A 9,997-nucleotide genomic window follows, 5' to 3' on the forward strand; every position below is an offset into this window, starting at 1 on the left:
GGAGTAATTCTCAAACAGTCTAAGCTTTGATCGTTCCCTGGAAGACCAGTAGTAGTTTCCGATGCACATCTGGTGGCACTCTGTAATCTGTGGACTATCAGAGTGTTGATGAAACACAGAGATTGCATCTGGATTGAATACAACAGTCACCATGCGCACTTTCCTCCATGGGAGTAATTCTCAAACAGTCTAAGCTTTGATCGTTCCCTGGAAGACCAGTAGTAGTTTCCGATGCACATCTGGTGGCACTCTGTAATCTGTGGACTATCAGAGTGTTGATGAAACACAGAAATTGCTTCGCGAATGAATACAACAGTCACCAAGCGCACTTTCGTCCACGGGAGGTATGTCTCAAACAGTCGACGCTTTGATCGTTCCCTGGAAGACCAGTAGTAGTTTACGATTAACATTTGGAGGCATTCTGTAATCTGTGGACTATCAGAGTGCTGATGAAACACAGAAAATGCATCTGGATTGAATACAACAGTCACCATGCGCACTTTCCTCCATGGGAGTAATGTCGCAAACAGTCTACGTTTGATCGTTCCCTGGAAGACCATTAGTAGTTTCCGATTAACATCTGGAGGCATTCTGTAATCTGTGGACTATCAGAGTGTTGATGAAACACAGAAATTGCATCGGGATTGAATACAACAGTCACCATGCGCACTTTCCTCCATGGCAGTAATGTTTCAAAGAGTTTACGCTTTGATCGTTCCCTGGAACACCAGTAGCAGTTTCCGATGCACATCTGGAGGCATTCTGTAATCTGTGGACTATTAGTGTGGTGATGAAACACAGAAAAAGCATCGGGATTGAATACAACAGACACCATGCGCACATTCCTCCATAAAAGTAATATCTCAAACAGTCTACGTTTGATCGTTCCCTGGAAGACCATTAGTAGTTTCCGATTAACATCTGGAGGCATTCTGTAATCTGTGGACTATCAGAGTGTTGATGAAACACAGAAATTGCATCGGGATTGAATACAACAGTCACCATGCGCACTTTCCTCCATGGCAGTAATGTTTCAAAGAGTTTACGCTTTGATCGTTCCCTGGAACACCAGTAGCAGTTTCCGATGCACATCTGGAGGCATTCTGTAATCTGTGGACTATTAGTGTGGTGATGAAACACAGAAAAAGCATCGGGATTGAATACAACAGACACCATGCGCACATTCCTCCATAAAAGTAATATCTCAAACAGTCTACGCTTTGATCGTTCCCTGGAAGACCAGTAGTAGTTTCCGATGCACATCTGGAGGCATTCTGTGATCTGTGGAGTATCAGAGTGTTGATGAAACACAGAAATTGCATCGGGATTGAATACAACAGTTACCATGCGCACTTTCCTCCATGGGAGTAATGTCTCAAAGAGTTTACGCTTTGATCGTTCCCTGAAAGACCAGTAGTAGTTTCCGATGCACATCTGGAGGCATTCTGTAATCTGTGGATTATCAGTGTGTTGATGAAACACAGAAATTGCATCGGGATTGAATACAACAGACACCATGCGCACATTCCTCCATAAAAGTAATATCTCAAACAGTCTACGCTTTGATCGTTCCCTGGAAGACCAGTAGTAGTTTCCGATGCACATCTGGAGGCATTCTGTAATCTGTGGACTATCAGAGTGTTGATGAAACACAGAGATTGCATCTGGATTGAATACAACAGTCACCATGCGCACTTTCCTCCATGGGAGTAATTCTCAAACAGTCTAAGCTTTGATCGTTCCCTGGAAGACCAGTAGTAGTTTCCGATGCACATCTGGTGGCACTCTGTAATCTGTGGACTATCAGAGTGTTGATGAAACACAGAGATTGCATCTGGATTGAATACAACAGTCACCATGCGCACTTTCCTCCATGGGAGTAATTCTCAAACAGTCTAAGCTTTGATCGTTCCCTGGAAGACCAGTAGTAGTTTCCGATGCACATCTGGTGGCACTCTGTAATCTGTGGACTATCAGAGTGTTGATGAAACACAGAAATTGCTTCGCGAATGAATACAACAGTCACCAAGCGCACTTTCGTCCACGGGAGGTATGTCTCAAACAGTCGACGCTTTGATCGTTCCCTGGAAGACCAGTAGTAGTTTACGATTAACATTTGGAGGCATTCTGTAATCTGTGGACTATCAGAGTGCTGATGAAACACAGAAAATGCATCTGGATTGAATACAACAGTCACCATGCGCACTTTCCTCCATGGGAGTAATGTCGCAAACAGTCTACGTTTGATCGTTCCCTGGAAGACCATTAGTAGTTTCCGATTAACATCTGGAGGCATTCTGTAATCTGTGGACTATCAGAGTGTTGATGAAACACAGAAATTGCATCGGGATTGAATACAACAGTCACCATGCGCACTTTCCTCCATGGCAGTAATGTTTCAAAGAGTTTACGCTTTGATCGTTCCCTGGAACACCAGTAGCAGTTTCCGATGCACATCTGGAGGCATTCTGTAATCTGTGGACTATTAGTGTGGTGATGAATCACAGAAAAAGCATCGGGATTGAATACAACAGACACCATGCGCACATTCCTCCATAAAAGTAATATCTCAAACAGTCTACGCTTTGATCGTTCCCTGGAAGACCAGTAGTAGTTTCCGATGCAGATCTGGAGGCATTCTGTAATATGTGGACCATCAGAGTGTTGATGAAACACAGAAACTGCATCGGGATTGAATACAACAGTCACAATGTTCACTTTCCTTCATGGGAGTAATTCTCAAACAGTCTAAGCTTTGATCGTTCCCTGGAAGACCAGTAGTAGTTTCCGATGCACATCTGGTGGCATTCTGTAATCTGTGGACTATCAGAGTGTTGAAGAAACACAGAAATTGCTTCGCGATTGAATACAACAGTCACCAAGTGCACTTTCCTCCACGGGAGGTATGTCTCAAACAGTCGACGCTTTGATCGTTCCCTGGAAGACCAGTAGTAGTTTCCAATGCACATCTGGTGTCATTCTGTAATCTGTGGACTATCAGAGTGTTGATGAAACACAGAAATTGCATCGGGATTGAATAACACAGTCTCCATGAGCCCATTCCTCCATAAAAGTAATGTCTCTAACAGCCTACGCTTTGATCGTTCCCTGAAATACCAATAGTAGTTTCCGATGCTCATCTGGAGGCATTCTGTAATCTGTGGACTATCAGAGTGTTGATTAAACACAGAAATTGCATCGGGATTGAATACAACAGTCACCATGCGCACATTCCTCCATAAAAGTAATATCTCAAACAGTCTACGCTTTGATCGTTCCCTGGACGAACAGTAGTAGTTTCCGATGCAGATCTGGAGGCATTCTGTAATATGTGGACCATCAGAGTGTTGATGAAACACAGAAACTGCATCGGGATTGAATACAACAGTCACAATGTTCACTTTCCTTCATGGGAGTAATGTCTCAAACAGTCTACGCTTTGATCGTTCCCTGGAAGACCAGTAGAAGTTTCCGATGCACATCTGGAGGCATTCTGTAATCTGTGGACTATCAGAGTGTTGATGATACACAGAAATTGCATCGGGATTGAACACAACACTCACCATGCGCATATTCCTCCATGGGAGTAATGTCTCTAACAGTCTACGCTTTGATCGCTCCCTGGAAGACCAGTAGTAGTTTCCGATGCACATATGGAGGCTTTCCGTAATCTGTGGACTATCAGAGTGTTGATGAAACACAGAAATTGCATCGGGATTGAATACAACAGTCACCATGCGCACTTTCCACCATGGGAGTTATGGTTCTAACAATCTACGCTTTGATCGTTCCCTGGAAGACCAGTAGTAGTTTCCGATGCACATCTCGAGGCATCCTGTAATCTGTGGACTATCAGAGTGTTGATGAAACACAGAAATTGCTTCGGGATTGAATACAACAGTCACCATGCGCACTTTCCTCCACGGGAGGTATGTCTCAAACAGTCGGCGCTTTGATCGTTCCCTGGAAGACCAGTAGTAGTTTCCGATGCACATCTGGCGGCATTCTGAAATCTGTGGTCTATCAGAGTGTTGATGAAACACAGAAATAGCATCGGGATTGATTAAAACAGTCTCCATTCGCACTTTCCTGCATGTTAGTAATGTCTGAAACAGTCTACGCTTTGATCGTTCCCTGGAAGACCAGTAGCAGTTTCCGATGCACATCTGGAATCTTTCCGTAATCTGTGGACTATCAGAGTGTTGATGAAACACAGAAATTGCATCGGGATTGAATACAACAGTTACCATGCGCACTTTCCTCCTTGGGAGTAATGTCTCTAACAGACTACGCATTGATCGTTCCCTGGAAGACCAGTAGTAGTTTCCGATGCACATCTGGAGGCTTTCTGTAATCTGTGGACTATCAGAGTGTTGATGAAACACAGATATTGCATCGGGATTGAATACAACAGTCACCATGCGCACATTCCACCATAAAAGTAATATCTCAAACAGTCTACGCTTTGATCGTTCCCTGGAAGATCAGCAGTTGTTTCCGATGCACATCTGGAGGCATTCTGTAATCTGTGGACTATCCGAGTGTTGATGAAACACAGAAATTGCATCGGGATTGAATATAACAGTCACCATGCGCACTTTCCTCCATGGGAGTAATGTCCCAAAAACTCTACGCTTAGATCGTTCCCTGGAAGACCAGTAGCAGTTTCCGATTAACATCTGGAGGCATTCTGTAATCTGTGGACTATCAGAGTGTTGATGAAACACAGAAATTGCATCGCGATTGAATACGACAGTCTCCATGCGCAGTTTCCTCCATGGGAGTAATGGCTCAAACAGTCTACGCTTTGATCGATCCCTGGAAGACCAGTAGTAGTTTCAATTGCACATCTGGAGGCTTTCCGTAATCTGTGCCCCATCAGAGTGTTGATGAAAAACAGAAATTGCATCGGGATTGAATACAACAGACACCATGCGCACATTCCTCCATAAAAGTAATATCTCAAACGGTCTACGCTTTGATCGTTCCCTGGAAGACCAGTAGTAGTTTCCGATGCACATCTGGAGGCATTCTGTAATCTGTGGACTATTAGTGTGTTGATGAAACACAGAAAATGCATCGGGATTGAATACAACAGTCACCATGAGCACATTCCTTCATAAAAGTAGTGTCTCACACAGTCTACGCTTTGATCGTTCCCTGGAAGACCAGTAGTAGTTTCGGATGCACATCTGGATGCATTCTGTAATCTGTGGACTATCAGAGTGTTGATGAAACACAGAAATTGCATCGGGATTGAATACAACAGTCACCATGCGCACTTTCCTCCATGGGAGTAATGTCTCAAACAGTCTACGCTTTTGATCGTTCCCTGGAAGACCAGTAGTAGTTTCCAAAGCACATCTGGAGGCATTCTGTGATCTGTGGAGTATCAGAGTGATGATGAAACACACAAATTGCATCGGGATTGAATACAACAGTTACTATGCGCACTTTCCTCCATGGGAGTAATGTCTCAAAGAGTATACGCTTTAATCGTTCCCTGAAAGACCAGTAGTAGTTTCCGATGCACATCTGGAGGCATTCTGTAATCTGTGGACTATCAGTGTGTTGATGAAACACAGAAATTGCATCGGGATTGAATACAACAGACACCATGCGCACATTCCTCCATAAAAGTAATATCTCTAACAGTCTACGCTTTGATCGTTCCCTGGAAGACCAGTAGTAGTTTCCGATGCACATCTGGAGGCATTCTGTAATCTGTGGACTATCAGAGTGTTAATGAAACACAGAGATTGCATCTGGATTGAATACAACAGTCACCATGCGCACTTTCCTCCATGGGAGTAATTCTCAAACAGTCTAAGTTTTGATCGTTCCCTGGAAGACCAGTAGTAGTTTCCGATGCACATCTAATGGCATTCTGTAATCTGTGGACTATCAGAGTGTTGATGAAACACAGAAATTGCTTCGCGATTGAATACAACAGTCACCAAGCGCACTTTCCTCCATCCGAGGTATGTCTCAAACAGTCGACGCTTTGATCGTTCCCTGGAAGACCAGTAGTAGTTTCCGATGCACATCTGGTGGCATTCTGTAATCTGTGGACTATCAGAGTGTTGATGAAACACAGAAATTGCTTCGGGATTGAATACAACAGTCACCATGCGCACTTTCCTCCACGTGAGGTATGTCTCAAACAGTCGACGCTTTGATCGTTCCTTGGAAGACCAGTAGTAGTTTCCGATGCACATCTGGTGGCATTCTGTAATCTGTGGACTATCAGAGTGTTGATGAAACACAGAAATTGCATCGGGATTGAATACAACAGTCACCATGCGCACTTTGCTCCATGGGAGTAATGTTTCAAAGAGTTTACGCTTTGATCGTTCCCTGGAAGACCAGTGGTAGTTTCCGATGCACATATGGAGGCTTTCCGTAATCTGTGGACTATCAGAGAGTTGATGAAACACAGAAATTGCATCGATATTGAATACAACAATCACCATGCGCACTTTCCAATATGGGAGTCAGGTCTCTAACAGTCTACGCTTTGATCGTTCAATGGAAGACCAGTAATAGTTTCCGATTAACATCTGGACTCATTCTGTAATCTGTGGACTATCAGTGTGTAGATGAAACACAGAAATTGCATCGGTATTGAATACAACAGTCACCATGAGCACATTCCTTCATAAAAGTAATGTCTCAAACAGTCTACGATTTGATCGTTCCCTGGAAGACCAGTAGTAGTTTCCGATGCACATCTGGAGGCATTCTGTAATCTGTGGACTATCAGAGTGTTGATGAAACACAGAAATTGCATCGGGATTGAATACAACAGTCACCATGCGCACTTTCCTCCATGGGATTAATTCTCAATGAGTCTAAGCTTTGATCGTTCCCTGGAAGACCAGTAGTAGTTTCCGATGCACATCTGGTGGCATTCTGTAATCAGTGGACTATCAGAGTGTTGATGAAACACAGAAATCGCTTCGCGATTGAATACAACAGTCACCGAGCGCACTTTCCTCCACGGGAGGTATGTCTCAAACAGTCGACGCTTTGATGGTTCCCTGGAAGACCAGTAGTAGTTTCCGATGCACATCTGGTGTCATTCTGTAATCTGTGGACTATCAGAGTGTTGATGAAACACAGAAATTGCATCGGGATTGAATACAACAGTCAATATCCGCACTTTCCTGCATGGGAGTAATGTCTGAAAGAGTCTACGCTTTGATCGTTCCCGGGAAGACCAGTAGTAGTTTCCGATGCACATCTGGTGGCATTCTGTAATCTGTGGACTATCAGAGAGTTGATGAAACACTGAAAATGCATCGCGATTGAATACAACAGTTACCATGCGCACTTTCCTCCATGGGAGTAATGTCTCAAAGAGATTACGCTTTGATCGTTCCCTGAAAGACCAGTAGTAGTTTCCGATGCACATCTGGAGGCATTCTGTAATCTGTGGACTATCAGAGTGTTGATGAAACACAGATATTGCAACGGGATTGAATACAACAGTCACCATGCGCACATTCCTCCATAAAAGTAATATCTCAAACAGTCTACGCTTTGATCGTTCCCTGGAAGATCAGCAGTTGTTTCCGATGCACATCTGGAGGCATTCTGTAATCTGTGGACTATCCGAGTGTTGATGAAACACAGAAATTGCATCGGGATGGAATATAACAGTCACCATGCGCACTTTCCTCCATGGGAGTAATGTCCCAAACAGTCTACGCTTTGATCGTTCCCTGGAAGACCAGTAGTAGTTTCGGATGCACATCTGGTTGCATTCTGTAATCTGTGGACTATCAGAGTGTTGATGAAACACAGAAATTGCATCGGGATTGAATACAACAGTCACTATGCGCACTTTCCTCCATGGGAGTAATGTCTCAAACAGTCTACGCTTTTGATCGTTCCCTGGAAGACCAGTAGTAGTTTCCGATGCACATCTGGAGGCATTCTGTGATCTGTGGAGTATCAGAGTGTTGATGAAACACAGAAATTGCATCGGGATTGAATACAACAGTTACCATGCGCACTTTCCTCCATGGGAGTAATGTCTCAAAGAGTTTACGCTTTGATCGTTCCCTGAAAGACCAGTAGTAGTTTCCGATGCACATCTGGAGGCATTCTGTAATCTGTGGATTATCAGTGTGTTGATGAAACACAGAAATTGCATCGGGATTGAATACAACAGGCACCATGCGCACATTCCTCCATAAAAGTAATATCTCAAACAGTCTACGCTTTGATCGTTCCCTGGAAGACCAGTAGTAGTTTCCGATGCACATCTGGAGGCATTCTGTAATCTGTGGACTATCAGAGTGTTGATGAAACACAGAGATTGCATCTGGATTGAATACAACAGTCACCATGCGCACTTTCCTCCATGGGAGTAATTCTCAAACAGTCTAAGCTTTGATCGTTCCCTGGAAGACCAGTAGTAGTTTCCGATGCACATCTGGTGGCACTCTGTAATCTGTGGACTATCAGAGTGTTGATGAAACACAGAGATTGCATCTGGATTGAATACAACAGTCACCATGCGCACTTTCCTCCATGGGAGTAATTCTCAAACAGTCTAAGCTTTGATCGTTCCCTGGAAGACCAGTAGTAGTTTCCGATGCACATCTGGTGGCACTCTGTAATCTGTGGACTATCAGAGTGTTGATGAAACACAGAAATTGCTTCGCGAATGAATACAACAGTCACCAAGCGCACTTTCGTCCACGGGAGGTATGTCTCAAACAGTCGACGCTTTGATCGTTCCCTGGAAGACCAGTAGTAGTTTACGATTAACATTTGGAGGCATTCTGTAATCTGTGGACTATCAGAGTGCTGATGAAACACAGAAAATGCATCTGGATTGAATACAACAGTCACCATGCGCACTTTCCTCCATGGGAGTAATGTCGCAAACAGTCTACGTTTGATCGTTCCCTGGAAGACCATTAGTAGTTTCCGATTAACATCTGGAGGCATTCTGTAATCTGTGGACTATCAGAGTGTTGATGAAACACAGAAATTGCATCGGGATTGAATACAACAGTCACCATGCGCACTTTCCTCCATGGCAGTAATGTTTCAAAGAGTTTACGCTTTGATCGTTCCCTGGAACACCAGTAGCAGTTTCCGATGCACATCTGGAGGCATTCTGTAATCTGTGGACTATTAGTGTGGTGATGAAACACAGAAAAAGCATCGGGATTGAATACAACAGACACCATGCGCACATTCCTCCATAAAAGTAATATCTCAAACAGTCTACGCTTTGATCGTTCCCTGGAAGACCAGTAGTAGTTTCCGATGCAGATCTGGAGGCATTCTGTAATCTGTGGACTATCAGAGTGCTGATGAAACACAGAGATTGCATCTGGATTGAATACAACAGTCACCATGCGCACTTTCCTCCATGGGAGTAATTCTCAAACAGTCTAAGCTTTGATCGTTCCCTGGAAGACCAGTAGTAGTTTCCGATGCACATCTGGTGGCATTCTGTAATCTGTGGACTATCAGAGTGTTGAAGAAACACAGAAATTTGCATCGCGATTGAATACAACAGTCACCAAGCGCACTTTCCTCCACGGGAGGTATGTCTCAAACAGTCGACGCTTTGATCGTTCCCTGGAAGACCAGTAGTAGTTTCCAATGCACATCTGGTGTCATTCTGTAATCTGTGGACTATCAGAGTGTTGATGAAACACAGAAATTGCATCGGGATTGAATAACACAGTCTCCATGAGCCCATTCCTCCATAAAAGTAATGTCTCTAACAGCCTACGCTTTGATCGTTCCCTGAAATACCAATAGTAGTTTCCGATGCTCATCTGGAGGCATTCTGTAATCTGTGGACTATCAGAGTGTTGATTAAACACAGAAATTGCATCGGGATTGAATACAACAGTCACCATGCGCACATTCCTCCATAAAAGTAATATCTCAAACAGTCTACGCTTTGATCGTTCCCTGGACGAACAGTAGTAGTTTCCGATGCAGATCTGGAGGCATTCTGTAATAT

Source organism: Schistocerca gregaria, chromosome 1, assembly GCF_023897955.1.
Source record: "Schistocerca gregaria isolate iqSchGreg1 chromosome 1, iqSchGreg1.2, whole genome shotgun sequence".
NCBI classification, from domain to species: Eukaryota; Metazoa; Arthropoda; class Insecta; order Orthoptera; family Acrididae; genus Schistocerca; species Schistocerca gregaria.